Source organism: Schistocerca piceifrons, chromosome 5, assembly GCF_021461385.2.
Source record: "Schistocerca piceifrons isolate TAMUIC-IGC-003096 chromosome 5, iqSchPice1.1, whole genome shotgun sequence".
In the NCBI taxonomy this organism is placed as follows: domain Eukaryota; kingdom Metazoa; phylum Arthropoda; class Insecta; order Orthoptera; family Acrididae; genus Schistocerca; species Schistocerca piceifrons.
The window spans coordinates 642,214,931-642,229,310 of NC_060142.1; the positions used below are offsets into that span (position 1 = coordinate 642,214,931).

General features: G+C 43.3%; 1 pseudogene; it reads right to left on the bottom strand.

Moving 5' to 3' along the window:
- Positions 1–681: 681 nt before the first annotated feature.
- On the bottom strand, positions 682–4,848 carry LOC124799175 (annotated as a pseudogene).
- Positions 4,849–14,380: the final 9,532 nt, after the last annotated feature.

Sequence of the window (14,380 nt, forward strand, 5' to 3'; positions counted from 1 at the left end):
GCTGCTTCTATCTTCGTCCACACTACTTCAGTCGCTTGCCAGGCTTTGGCTCGTGAAGATCCGCACCGTACTCGCAGCCGTGACCAGTGCCAGTTTCCTAATTTAAAAATGGACGAAGTGGTTATAGCAAATGTCAGCTCCCTTGTGACGCGCCTTTTAGCTGAGGAAGAATGTAGACTAAGACGCTCAAAAGACCCAAGAAAACGCAGGTGGTGGATGACCACAGTTGTCAGAAGAAGAAGAAAATATAGTGGGAGTGATATGATGGATGACTTGAAAGTTGGAAACACATTGCAAGAGATTTTGCCGTATGTTCGCATCCGATTTTAAATATCTGATAAATAGTTTGGACCGAAAATATCAAAGGCTGACAGCAAATTTTGGAAAGCTATACCAGTTACTGAGCGGTTGGCACTTACGCTCAGATACCTAGCATTGGCGATTCCTACACCAGCCTCAGTTTTTTATTTAAAGTCTCCAAGCAAGTGATATCAAACATTGTTCCTGAAGTATGTGCAGCTCTTACTGGCACCGTGAAGGAGTTTGAAAAGGTAAGTTTATAAATTATACAAAGTTTGTTATTAATGCAATTTTATTAATCAGTTCATAAGGCAAGAAATAAAAACATTTAGATTTAAAGCATGAGAAACAATTAAACGCAAAGATTATTACTTTTAATTATTATAAATCAAGCAGATCCCGAAAATGTGGAGAGCCTTGTTCGGCGTTGTCAGAAGTAGAAGTAGAAGTAGATGTCTGTTGGAAGTTGCTTTGCATCTCCTCATCGGCATGAACATGTTGAGTTGAAGGAATAGGTAAATCCGACGAGCAACTTTGGTCGCTGTTAGTTGAACTTGGTCTAGAATGTGCGAAACAGCCGCTTCCTGCTCTGAAAACCGTCTCGAAAAATTCTTTTTTAACGAAAGCACGTGTTCTTTTGTCCACGGACTGTAGAACGTTCACTATTTACTCTCCATAGATGTCAAACTCGTCTCTAGTTTTAGATAAAGCAGTTTGTAGTGCATTATATGCCTCTCCTTTGCGAGGATCTTCGACCGTTTTTCTCTGATTTTTTCTAGGTGAAGGAAATACCTTCGTGCGTTTGCTCGGTGTGGGTGGTAGTCTGTGGCCTTGCGTTGTTTAATGATCGACATCTTAACTACTAATTGGCCGTGCGGTTAAAGGCGCTGCAGTCTGGAACCGCAAGACCGCTACGGTCGCAGGTTCGAATCCTGCCTCGGGCATGGATGTTTGTGATGTCCTTAGGTTAGTTAGGTTTAACTAGTTCTAAGTTCTAGGGGACTAATGACCTCAGCAGTTGAGTCCCATAGTGCTCAGAGCCATTTGAACCATTTTTTTTAACTACTAATTTCTTCGCAAGTGCTCGCTGTAACTTCGTTTGTATCCTTGCCCGCAACTGTTCCTCCAAGTCCTCCTTAAATTCCTCCTAAAATAAGCGACGACAATAGATTGATATAAACAATAATAAAGCAAGTAAAATAAAAAGTAAAGGAGTGGATGCAGGAATAGGGGGATGTATAATAATAATTTTAAAAAATTGGGAACAATGTCAAGTTGATATGTGAAATGCAGAATATTCGTTATGATGATTAACTACACAATATTACGCAATATTATTGATTTTAATTATTATTAATGTTCATAATTATGATAATATCCATTATTGTCAATGCTATTAATAATTATTTATATTATTAGCATTTATTAGTTTCTATTTAATTTTTTGTAGATGCCACAGACACAACAAGAGTGGATGCTTGCAGCGGAGGAATATGAGAGAAAATGGAACTTTCCTCATTGCCTCGGTGCAATGGATTGCAAACATTGCGCAGTCCAAAGCCCAGTTAATTCTGGAAGCAATTTTTGCAATTACAATACGTTTTTCAGCATTGTTCTTTTTGGCCTAGTGGATGCTGGCTATTGTTTTTTGTACACTCCTGGAAATTGAAATAAGAACACCGTGAATTCATTGTCCCAGGAAGGGGAAACTTTATTGACACATTCCTGGGGACAGATACATCACATGATCACACTGACAGAACCACAGGCACATAGACACAGGCAACAGAGCATGCACAATGTCGCCACTAGTACAGTGTATATCCACCTTTCGCAGCAATGCAGGCTGCTATTCTCCCATGGAGACGATCGTAGAGATGCTGGATGTAGTCCTGTGGAACGGCTTGCCATGCCATTTCCACCTGGCGCCTCAGCTGGACCAGCGTTCGTGCTGGACGTGCAGACCGCGTGAGACGACGCTTCATCCAGTCCCAAACATGCTCAATGGGGGACAGATCCGGAGATCTTGCTGGCCAGGGTAGTTGACTTACACCTTCTAGAGCACGTTGGGTGGCACGGGATACATGCGGACGTGCATTGACCTGTTGGAACAGCAAGTTCCCTTGCCGGTCTAGGAATGGTAGAACGATGGGTTCGATGACGGTTTGGATGTACCGTGCACTATTCAGTGTCCCCTCGACGATCACCAGTGGTGTACGGCCAGTGTAGGAGATCGCTCCCCACACCATGATGCCGGGTGTTGGCCCTGTGTGCCTCGGTCGAATGCAGTCCTGATTGTGGCGCTCACCTGCACGGCGCCAAACACGCATACGACCATCATTGGCACCAAGGCAGAAGCGACTCTCATCGCTGAAGACGACACATCTCCATTCGTCCCTCCATTCACGCCTGTCGCGACACCACTGGAGGCGGGCTGCACGATGTTGGGGCGTGAGCGGAAGATGGCCTAACGGTGTGCGGGACCGTAGCCCAGCTTCATGGAGACGGTTGCGAATGGTCCTCGCCGATACCCCAGGAGCAACAGTGTCCCTCATTTGCTGGGAAGTGGCGGTGCGGTCCCCTACGGCACTGGGTAGGATCCTACGGTCTTGGCGTGCATCCGTGCGTCGCTGCGGTCCGGTCCCAGGTCGACGGGCACGTGCACCTTCCGCCGACCACTGGCGACAACATCGATGTACTGTGGAGACCTCACGCCCCACGTGTTGAGCAATTCAGCGGTACGTCCACCCGGCCTCCCGCATGCCCACTATACGCCCTCGCTCAAAGTCCGTCAACTGCACATACGGTTCACGTCCACGCTGTCGCGGCATGCTACCAGTGTTAAAGACTGCGATGGAGCTCCGTATGCCACGGCAAACTGGCTGACACACGGCGGCGGTGCACAAATGCTGCGCAGCTAGCGCCATTCGACGGCCAACACCGCGGTTCCTGGTGTGTCCGCTGTGCCGTGCGTGTGATCATTGCTTGTACAGCCCTCTCGCAGTGTCCGGAGCAAGTATGGCGGGTCTGACACACCGGTGTCAATGTGTTCTTTTTTCCATTTCCAGGAGTGTATACTGATGTCGGGTGTCAAGGTAGAATTTCAGACGGTGGCGTTTTTCTAAATATATCTCTTTTTAAGAATATGGGTTTCTCCGGACGATCGTACCTCCCAGATAGACACAAAAAAGTACCCTATGTCATTGTCGCAGACGACGAGTTTCCCCTCAACAATACTATCATGAAGCCGTGTAATGGACAACAACCTCGGAGGTCAATGAGAAGAATTTTTAACTACACATTTTAGAGAGCACGGCAGATTGTGGAAAGTGCGTTCGGAATACTTTCTTATGTATACCTCCATAATTTTTTGCGAAAAAGTTCTGCTTCCAGACAAATTTATACCACTGTAGGAGCAGTGGATCATGAGGAGAACGGGCATTTAAAGCCACGAACTTAGAGAAATGAGATCACTCCTGCTACAACGTTTACACGATTAGCGAACATTTCACAACGTTCAACGCAGACTGCCCAAGATATTAGAGATGAATTCGCCGCTTATTTCATTTCCAAAGAGGGAAGATTGACAAGGCAAGATGATTACCAGTAACTTATTAAAGAATGTTTATCAGCTACTAGCTTCATACATACTAGTGACTGCCTGACTGCACACATTTCAACTCCCTATATATGTGAAGTTTTATCTTCATTAATTCCTATTTTTATTTCCTCAAATAACATAATATACAAATAAAATACATATAAACATACATGTGCTTAAATATATTGTGCTAGAAAAATAAATGTTACCCAGCGTTGCCTCAGTATGTATTCCAGTCCTGTTAATCCATTTCCTTCTTTCCCCTCTGTGACTTTCAGAGCTCATTTTGCCATAAATCCATAGTTTTATCACAATTAGAACTTACTTAATTTTTAAATTTGAAAACTATAAGCAGTTACTAGGTATATTCCTAATAGAAATAGTGTTAAGCTAAAATAAATAGGACAAAAATATCTTAGGATATGATTTGGTTAATAGTATATAAGGGAATGACACCAAAACATTTAAAAATAACAAATGAGTAGGGTCCGAAATGTAAGCTGAGAAAGACAAAAAGTTAAGTAGCAGTGGAGACGAAACCCAAAAGGGACCAAACCCCATTAAGTTTGTTAATAGGTTTTTTACACATTTCCAAGAATAAATAGTTTTTACTTACATCTGTGTTGATTGCCTTCCGCAGCTGATATTTGCAGCGCAGCAATTCAAAAGCTTTGAAAATGATCCAATCTGGAGCGTTCACTTCCTTAACCCCAGCGCCAGACTTCCCAGGTTCATTTTTCTTCTGGTGTACTTTCCTGTAAGTGGCTAATAAGCTGATCATTTTTTTTAATTCGGCCACATCCACGCGGAGTTCTGTCGCGATGGAATCCCACGCTTCACTTTTTTTTTTAATTTTATTTTGTAATGGGAGTTTGTTGCATCCCACAGCACAGGATATTGTTCATAAGTATTTATGATTTAACGACAAAATCGTCGGTCCACTCCATTTTAAAAGAAAAACCGATGCACACAACGCAGGGAAAGAATAACAGCAAGACCCAACTGTACAAGTGCAGCGAGCCAACTGGTAAAAGTTTGTTGCCGCCCACACCACACGCGCAGCTCACCGCGCATCCCTTTGATGTACCGACAACAGCCTGGGCCAGACAGGCCATATGCTCGGGCTCTTAACAAGCCTGTTTTGGGGTGAGCCCTCGGAGCCGCACAAGTACACAAGCCCCACGAGTAGTGTAGACGCACCTTAAGATACCCCAGTGTTAGCAGACTTGCAGATAGTGAAGGTGGATATCTTACTGATGACTAAAGTCTCTGTCATTCTCTGTCATGCGTATCTGTTGTGTTTATTAAACTTATGGAAAAAGGCTACGAACGTATTCACCAACCCAGTACTTCGTTGAAATCCTCATAAATATACTTTTATTGTTACACGTTTTACAGTGAAACTTTGTGAGTAGTACTTTCAACAAATTGATGTGGCAGTAGCAGTTTTCACACAGAAGACAGACTTGATGCGTCTCTCCAAACTAGACAATCCATCAAGTCTCTTCATCTTTTCGTAACTACTGTATCGCTTATGTATATGAACATGTTTACTGTAGTCAGTATAGTGTCCCTTTTGAAATATTCAAGCCGATATAGTTGAAGTAAATAATAAAAGGACTCTGAATAATATTACATGGACATAAGCTACAAATTAATTATGAAAATGTTTAATGGGTACAGTACTGCCCGACACTGAAAATATGTACAACATTCTTCGTTATTCTTGTCAGAACAACATATTTATTGTAATAATAACTCAATTTCACTTAATGCACCGAAGTGTAGGAAAGAAGGATAATTTATTTATTTAATTGATCACATGTGCACTCCCACAAAATAAATCCCTGCATCCAATTTGGTGAGATATGTGATATGAATGAATGTATGGTCGTAAGCTAACCGCAGATAGTGAATGTGCAGTATATGAGCATCTCTGAGACGGTCCTTTGGTCACCTTTGGTGGAACCAAAGAGATGAAATTTACCTGAGCTTTGAGCGCCTGAAATATGGCTGACCAATACGATAACATGGTGCGCCCCCACCTCGACGGAGGTGCGAGCTGACCTGAAGAACGGCCATGTTTCAGCACTCTGGCGCTAGATCTTGTGTTGGTAAGACCTGTCTTAGGTGTGCTCCGTAAAGGCAAAAGAGTGGAGACATGGTATACATGTGAAATACTTAAGAGTAGTTTGGAATAATTATTTCTCTGTTTCAGGAACTTTTAGGGGGAGAATTAAATGACAGGCAGGTAATATTAAGGGGATCGTAGCAATCTTCGGAAGTGACCAACGGTCACAATGAAACCACGTGTAGAAATAAGTTGAAATGCTTCCGAGGGCTAAAGTTAATCTGAATTACTGGCGTGTTTACTATAAGTTGGAGATATTTAAGAAATGGCGTATTCAGGACTTGAAATTAGAGACGAGTACTTCCACGTGGTGAGTACTGTGTGAGTCTCAATCTGTGTATGAGACAAAGGATAAAGAGAAGTACTCGTCCATGGTATCAGTTGAGGACTCGCGTGTGTGACTAATATGTTCTTAATATTACTTTGCGTGTTATGTTTCTGTGTGACGGTTGATTCAAACTATAATACTCTGAGAGTGAAACAAGGTGAGTCAGCCGTCTATCCAGCAACGCCACTTGGCTTGCATTGCACAGGAAGACGTGCATATATCCTCCAGAGTTCATAGTAGGAAAGAAAAGTTGCGAAGTGGGGCAGTGTCGTGTGAAACTGGGATGAATACTAATTGAAGTGGGAAAGCTGAAAGTGATGTGATTATAACGTTGTGACTATTCCTTGTGTTGTATTCCATGTTGCCATTGTGGTGTATTTCATGTAATTTAAGTATATGTGGTTTGCATGGGAGAGTAGCAAGATAGATTCAGGGGCAGCGGGTTATGCATGTTCCTTTTTGTACCGCTCGGTCTGGAGGAAATTTTCGTGATTGGCCGCCATTACGCGGCGTATTTAAATTTATTTTTTTGTGTGACATATCACCACAGCCGGAGCAGGAAGAATCATTTCAAGTTATTCAATTAACTAAAGTGCAAAGCTTCACTAATTTTATTTAGACAAAAAATACATACTTTCAAAGACACGATTTATTCTAGGTCAGTGAACTTAGCCTGCATTACATTCTGCCGAAAGCATTTGAAATAATTTGTAGGGAGCCTGGTCTCTCATTTGAAACATAATTTAATATTTAACTTTGGCCACCTACAAATCAATATATACAGGGTGGTCCATTGATCGTGACCGTGCCAAATATCTCACGAAATAAGCGTCAAACGAAAAAACTACAAAGAACGAAAGTTGTCTAGCTTGAAGGGAAAAACCAGATGGCGCTATGGTTGGCCCTCTAGATGGCGCTGCCATAGTTCAAACGGATAACAACTGCGTTTTTTAAAACAGGAACCCCCATTTTTTATTACATATTCGTGTAATACGTAAAGAAATATGAATTTAGTTGGACCACTTTTTTCGCTTTGTGATAGATGGCGCTGTAATAGTCACAAACATATGGTTCACAATTTTAGACGAACAGTTGGTAACAGGTGGGTTTTTTAAATTAAAATACGGAACGTAGGTACGTTTCAACATTTTATTTCGGTTGTTTCAATGTGATACGTGTACCTTTGTGAACTTATAATTTCTGAGAACTCATGCTGTTACAGCGTGATTACCTGTAAATACCACATTAACGCAATAAATGCTCAAAATGATGTCCGTCAACCCCAATGCATTTGGCAATACGTGTAACGACATTCCTCTCAACAGCGAGTAGTTCGCCTTCCGTAATGTTCGCACATGCATTCACAATGCGCTGACGCATGTTGTCAGACGTTGTCGGTGGATCACGATAGCAAATATACTTCAACTTTCCCCACAGAAAGAAATCCGGGGACGTCAGATCCGGTGAACGTGAGGGCCATGGTATGGTGCTTCGACGACCAATCCACCTGTCATGAAATATGCTATTCAATACCGCTTCAACCGCACGCGAGCTATGTGCCGGACATCCATCATGTTGGAAGTAAATCGCCATTCTGTCATTCAGTGAAACATCTTGTAGTAACATCGGTAGAATATTACGTAGGAAATCAGCATAAATTGCAACATTTAGATTGCCATCGATAAAATGGGGGCCAATTATCCTTCCTCCCATAACGCCGCACCATACATTAACCCGCCAAGGTCGCTGATGTTCCACTTGTCGCAGCCATCGTGGATTTTCCGTTGCCCAATACTGCATATTATGCCGGTTTACGTTACCGCTGTTGGTGAATGACGCTTCGTCGCTAAATAGAACGCGTGCAAAAAATCGTCCCGTAATTTCTCTTGTGCCCAGTGGCAGAACTTTACACGACGTACAAAGTCGTCACCATGCAATTCCTGGTGCATAAAAATACGGTACGGGTGCAAGCGAAGTTGATGTAGCATTCTCAACACCGACGATTTTGAGATTCACGATTCTCGCGCAATTTGTCTGTTACTGATGTGCGGATTAAAGGCGACAGCAGCTAAAACACCTACTTGGGCATCATCATTTGTTGCAGGTCGTGGTTGACGTTTCACATGTGGCTGAACACTTCCTGTTTCCTTAAATAACGTAACTATCCGGCGAACGGTCCGGGCACTTGGACGATGTCGTCCAGGATAACGAGCAGCGTACATAGCTCACGACCGTTGGGGATTTTGATCACAATAGCCATACATCAACACGATATCGACCTTTTCCGCAATTGGTAAACGGTCGGTTTTAACACAGGTAATGTATCACGAAGCAAATACCGTCCGCACTAGCGAAATGTTACGTGATGCCACGTACCTATACAAATGTGACTATTACAGCTCCATCTGCCACAAAGCGAAAAAAGTGGTCCAACTAAAACATTCATATTTCTTTACGTACTACACGAATATGCAATAAAAATGGGGGTTCGTATATAAAAAAACGCACTTGATATCCATTTGACCTATGGCAGCGCCATCTAGCGGGCCAACCATTGCGCCATCTGGTTTCCTCCTTCAAGCTAGACGAGTTTCGTTCTTTGTAGTTTTTTCGTTTGATGCTTATTTCGTGAGATATTTGGCCCGGTCACTATCAATGGACCACCCTGTATATATTCCTTATGATGTCTCAGGATGTGTCCTATGAATCAGTATTTTGTTTTAGTCATGTATTGTCATACGGTTCTCTTTTCCACAAATCGATTCAGAACCTCTTCATTAATTAGTTGACTTTCCTACCTAGCCGTGGTCAGTCCACGTCAGGGAAGCTCTTATTATGAGGGCTATCCACAAAGTACTTTACGTTTTCGTTTGTGTCCGTTAGGGGCAGGGCTAGCGCGGCCATCTTGGTGTCATGGCATTCCGCCGCTCATTCGGCATCCTGCCGTGCTAGTGAGAGGTTCGTGCTGTACTCTGTTGAGTTACTGTGACAGTTTGAAATGTCAGCGTTAATTGAAAATGCCGCGAAGTGTGAAGTGCGTACTGTAATAAGGTTTCTGACTGCAAAAAACTGTACACCGATAGAAATCTATCGGCAGCTTTGTGAAGTGTATGGGGACAATATAATCACTGAAGGTGGAGTGCGTCAATGGGTCATAAAATTTAAAAATGGCCGAACTAACGTTCACACGAAGAGCATAGTGACTGCCGAACTTGTCGAAAAAGTCGATGCCGCGGTCCGTGAAAACCGTAATTTCACAATAACGGAACTCTCTATGAGTTTTCCACAAATTTCCCGAAGTTCGTTTGCACGAAATCATTACCGAAAAGCTTGGTTACCACAAGTTTTGTGCATGATGGATACCAAAAATCTTGACAGAGATTCACAAAAATCAGCGAATGGCTGCAGCGTTAACGTTTTTGGACGCTTACGAAAAAGATGGCGACTCATTACTCGATCGCATCGTTACTGGTGACGAAACATGGGTTAAGCATGTGAACTGCGAGACAAAATTGCAGTCAGTGCAGTGGGGGCACACAAATTCCCCCCAAAAACCCAAGAAATGCATGCAGACAATGTCGGCAAGGAAGGTGATGGCGTCTGTCTTTTGGGACAGAAAAGGTATGATTTTTGTGGATTTCCTGGAAAGAGGCACTACAATAAACTCTCAAAGGTATTGCCCAACTCTGCACAACCTCAGAAGAGCAATACAAAACAAACGCAGGGAAAAGTTGGGCTCAAAGATCTTGCTGATTCACGACAACGCCCGGCCCCACACGGCAAATGCCACTCGTGAAGTTCTCAAATATTTAAGTTGGAGTTGTTTCCTCATCCTCTGTGCAGTCCCGACCTGGCACCGAGTGACTTCCACTTATTCCCAGCAATGAAGAAGTGGTTGGCTATGCAGCGTTTTGGTGACGACGCACAGCTTCAAGAAGAGGTAACCACGTGGATGAAGGCGCAGGCGGCCGAATTTTACGACGAAGGAATTTGCAAGCTCGTCCATCGGTACGATAAGTGCCTTAATTTAAATGGCAACTATGTAGAAAAGTAGTATTTAAATGTGGCTTTCATCTGCATATAATAAAAAAAAAATTCCAATACTTTATTTATTTTTAATTCCAAAACGTAATGTACTTTGTGGATAGCCCTCGTATATTCGTCTCTTTACTGGCTATACTCCACGTTGTAACAGGACGAGACATATCTGTGTGTCGGAATTCAGTTCTGGCGGATGCGGCGTTTGAAATACGCGCGTGCGCGCTGCAGTGGGAGAGAGGGCGGCAAGACAGCTGTCGCTGGCCACGGGCACCTCCCGCTCTGTCGGAAGCTGTAATGCACGCTTGCCAACCACAAGGGGTGTCCGCGTGGTCTTGAACAAAGCTCGTCAGACCCGGTAATGACGTCAGCAAGCCATTGACGGTTTTGAAATAAGAAAGTATTGTTCACGTTTGCACAAATACGGAGAACAGCATCTCTATACAGGTGGCCACGAGATGGCATTGGGAAGAAGATGGCTGGCCGGAGTGGCGGAGCGGTTCTAGGCGCTACAATCTGAAACCACGCGACCGTTACGGTCGCAGGTTCGAATCCTGCCTTGGGCATCGATGTGTGTGATGTCCTTAGGTTAGTTAGGTCTAAGTAGTTCTAAGTTCTAGGGGACTGATGACCTCAGAAGTTAAGTCCCATAGTGCTCACAGCCATTTGAACTATATTTTTATATTTATTTATTTTTGGGGCGAGGGGGAAGAAGAAGCCGATACGATTCCAGTGATAGACATGTATGTCCACGGATATTGTGGAGAGATACAGCATGGAGAAGATCTGATTTACTTTAATTCACTAAATAATCTGTAACTTACAAGCTATTAATCGCCACAAATTGCAGCAATCATCAATGTATGTCGACGGAACTACTGTAAGCAGGATGTTTAGGTTTTTCTTTTGGTAACGCCACGTTGTGCTCTGTATGAAAAGCGCTGATTGCGCTGTGTGCAGTCTGTGGCTGGTTGGACACATTGTTGGAATATTCGTTTGTGTAGTGTTGGGCAGTTGGATGTGAACAGCGTGTAGCGTTGCGCAGTTGGAGGCGAGCCGCCAGCACTGGTGGATGTGGGGAGAGAGATGGCGGAGTTTTGAGAGCGGATGATCTGGATGTGTGTCCATATGAAAGAGTAAATTTGTAAGACTGGATGTCATGAACACACACACACACACACACACACACACACACACATACACACACACACACACACACATATATATATATATATATATATATATATATATATATATATATATATATATATATATATATTGAACACTATTAAGGTAAATACATTGTTCGCTCTCTATCAAAATCTTTCATTTGCTAACTATGCCTATCAATAGTTAGTGCCTTCAGTAGTTAGAATCTTTTATTTAGCTGGCAGCATTGGCGCTCGCTGTATTGCAGTAGTTAGAGTAACGAAGATTTTGGTGAGCTAAGTGATTCATGAAAGGTATAGGTTATTGTTAGTCAGGGCCATTCTTTTGTAGGGATTATTTGAAGTCAGATTGCGTTGCGCTAAAATATTGTGTGTCAGTTTAATGATGATCAGAATAAGTAAAGAGAAAATTGACTGAGTACGTTGAATTTTGCTCAGCTGTTTGAAAATCAAATAACGTAAGAGTTTTTCTAGCACAGTGTTTTTTCACATACAAAGGGGACGTTTCTTTACATAATATTATTATTGAATTTGCCGAAGACATTTAATTGGATCACCAAACCTTTTGGTCGAAGACAGACACATTCAGAGGAGCAGGAATATACCGACGAGCCAGAACATTATGACCACACGGTACAACAGAAGTTCTGTTTGGCATGGATTTTTCAAGTCCTTGACAGGATTCCAGAAGTATATGGCAGCAGAGGGCACCGCACAGGTCAAGAAATTCCCGCAAATTCGGGATGGTGTTTTACGGCCACGCAAATCGCGCCCAATAAGTGTTCAAGTGGGAGTCGATCAGGCACATTTACGGGCCAAGAAATCAATGTGAGTTCACTATTATGCTCCTCTAACCACTGCAGCACGATTTTGACCCTGCAACACAGACAGTTATCCTTCTGGAAGATCATAGCCTTAGGGGGAGACATCAAGCACGAAGCGATGCAGGTGGTGCGTAATAATGTTCACGCAATCCACCGCTGTCAAGATGACTTCGATTACCCCCAGAGATCGCATGGAAGCCCAACTAATTGTACCCCACAGCATAATTCTGTCCTCAACGGCCTGCTTCTGTGGCGCGGTGCATGTTTCGTGCAGCCATTCCACTTGGGTGACGGCGTATATGGACGCAAACATCGACCTGGTGTAACAAGAAATGCGACTCATTCGATAGGCGGCATGTTTCTATTGATCCACGTTGGAAGCTCAGTGGTGCTGTGCCCACTGCAGTCATAAGTGGCGATGTCGCTGGGCCAACACAGCAACACACAGGGGTCGTTTGGTGTGGAGCTCTATGTCCAACAATGGCCTTTGAACGGTGTGCTCCGAAACACTTGAGCCTGCACAATCATTGTGCTGTGTCGTAGGATCTGCCACAGATCACTGCCTATCCTGGATTACACAATCGGGATGCTCCTATCTCTAGGTTTTATGATGAGACATGATCGTCCAGCACCATACGGCCTGCTCGTTACTTCAGCATTCTTAAACCACTTTCCACAGGAGCTCACGACAGTAGGAAGCCAACAGGCGGCCACCTTCGCTGTTTCAGAGATTCTCGCTTCGAGCCGCAACGCCCTAACAATGTGCCCTTTGCCAAAACCGTTGACATCAGTGGATTTCCGCAATTCCCGCCCATGTCTTCGCTATAATTAATGTGCATTAGACTCTCTTTCGCTTTTATTCTTTCCTTACTGCATCACATTCCCGCAGCACCATCAGGAGGCGATGGGCGATGATCATAAAGTTTTGGCTCATCGGTGTAGACTGAGATGACTGAAGTGTACATACACAGATGGCGGCAGTATCGCGTGCACAAAGTACCATATGACTGTGCACTTGCATTTATACTCAGGTGATACACGTCAATACCTTTCCGACGTGACTGTGGCCTCTAGACGGGAATTAACAGACTTTGAATGCAGAATGGTAGCTGGAGCTACAAGCATGCGACATTCCGTTTCGGAAACAGTTAGAGAATTGAATATTCTCAGATCCATCGTGTCAAGAGTGTGCTGAAAATACCAAATTTCAGGTATTAACCCTCACCACGGACAGTGGCCGATGGCCTTCACTTAATAAATTCCAGAATTCGAAACCAGAACAGCTGTTAGCATGAGTGACATAAAAGTAGATATCTTAGGTGTTGCGAAAAAACTCATATCACTTAAGAAAGGCAAGTCTTGCAGCCCAGATGGTATACCAATCAGGTTCTTTTCAGAGTATGCAGCCACAATAGCGCCTTTCTTAGCAATCATATACAACCGCTCACTTGACGAAAGGTCTGTTCCTAAAGACTTGAAAGTAGCACAGGTCACACCAATGTTCAAGAAAGCAAATAGGAGTAACCCATTGAATTATAGACCCATATAACTGACCTCAGTTTGCAGTAGGATTTTGGAGCATATACTGGACTCGAACGTTATGAATCACCTTGAAGAAAATGACTTATTATACATAACCAACATGGATTCAGAAAATATCGTTCTTGTGCAGCACTTTATTCCCATGAAGTAATGAGTGCTGTCCACAAGAGATCTCAGATCGATTCCATATTCCCAGATTTCCAGAAGGCTTTTGATACCGTTCCTCGCAAGCGACTATTAATCAAACTGAGTGCATATGGAGTATCGTCTCAGTTGTGTGACTGGATTCTTGATTTCCTCTTAGAAAGGTCACAGTTCGTAGTGATAGACGGTAAATCATCGAGTAACAGAAGTGATATCTGGCGTTCCACAAGGTAGTGTCATAGGCCTTCTGCTGTTCCTGATTTACATAAATGATCTAGCTGATAATCTGAGCAGCTCCCTTAG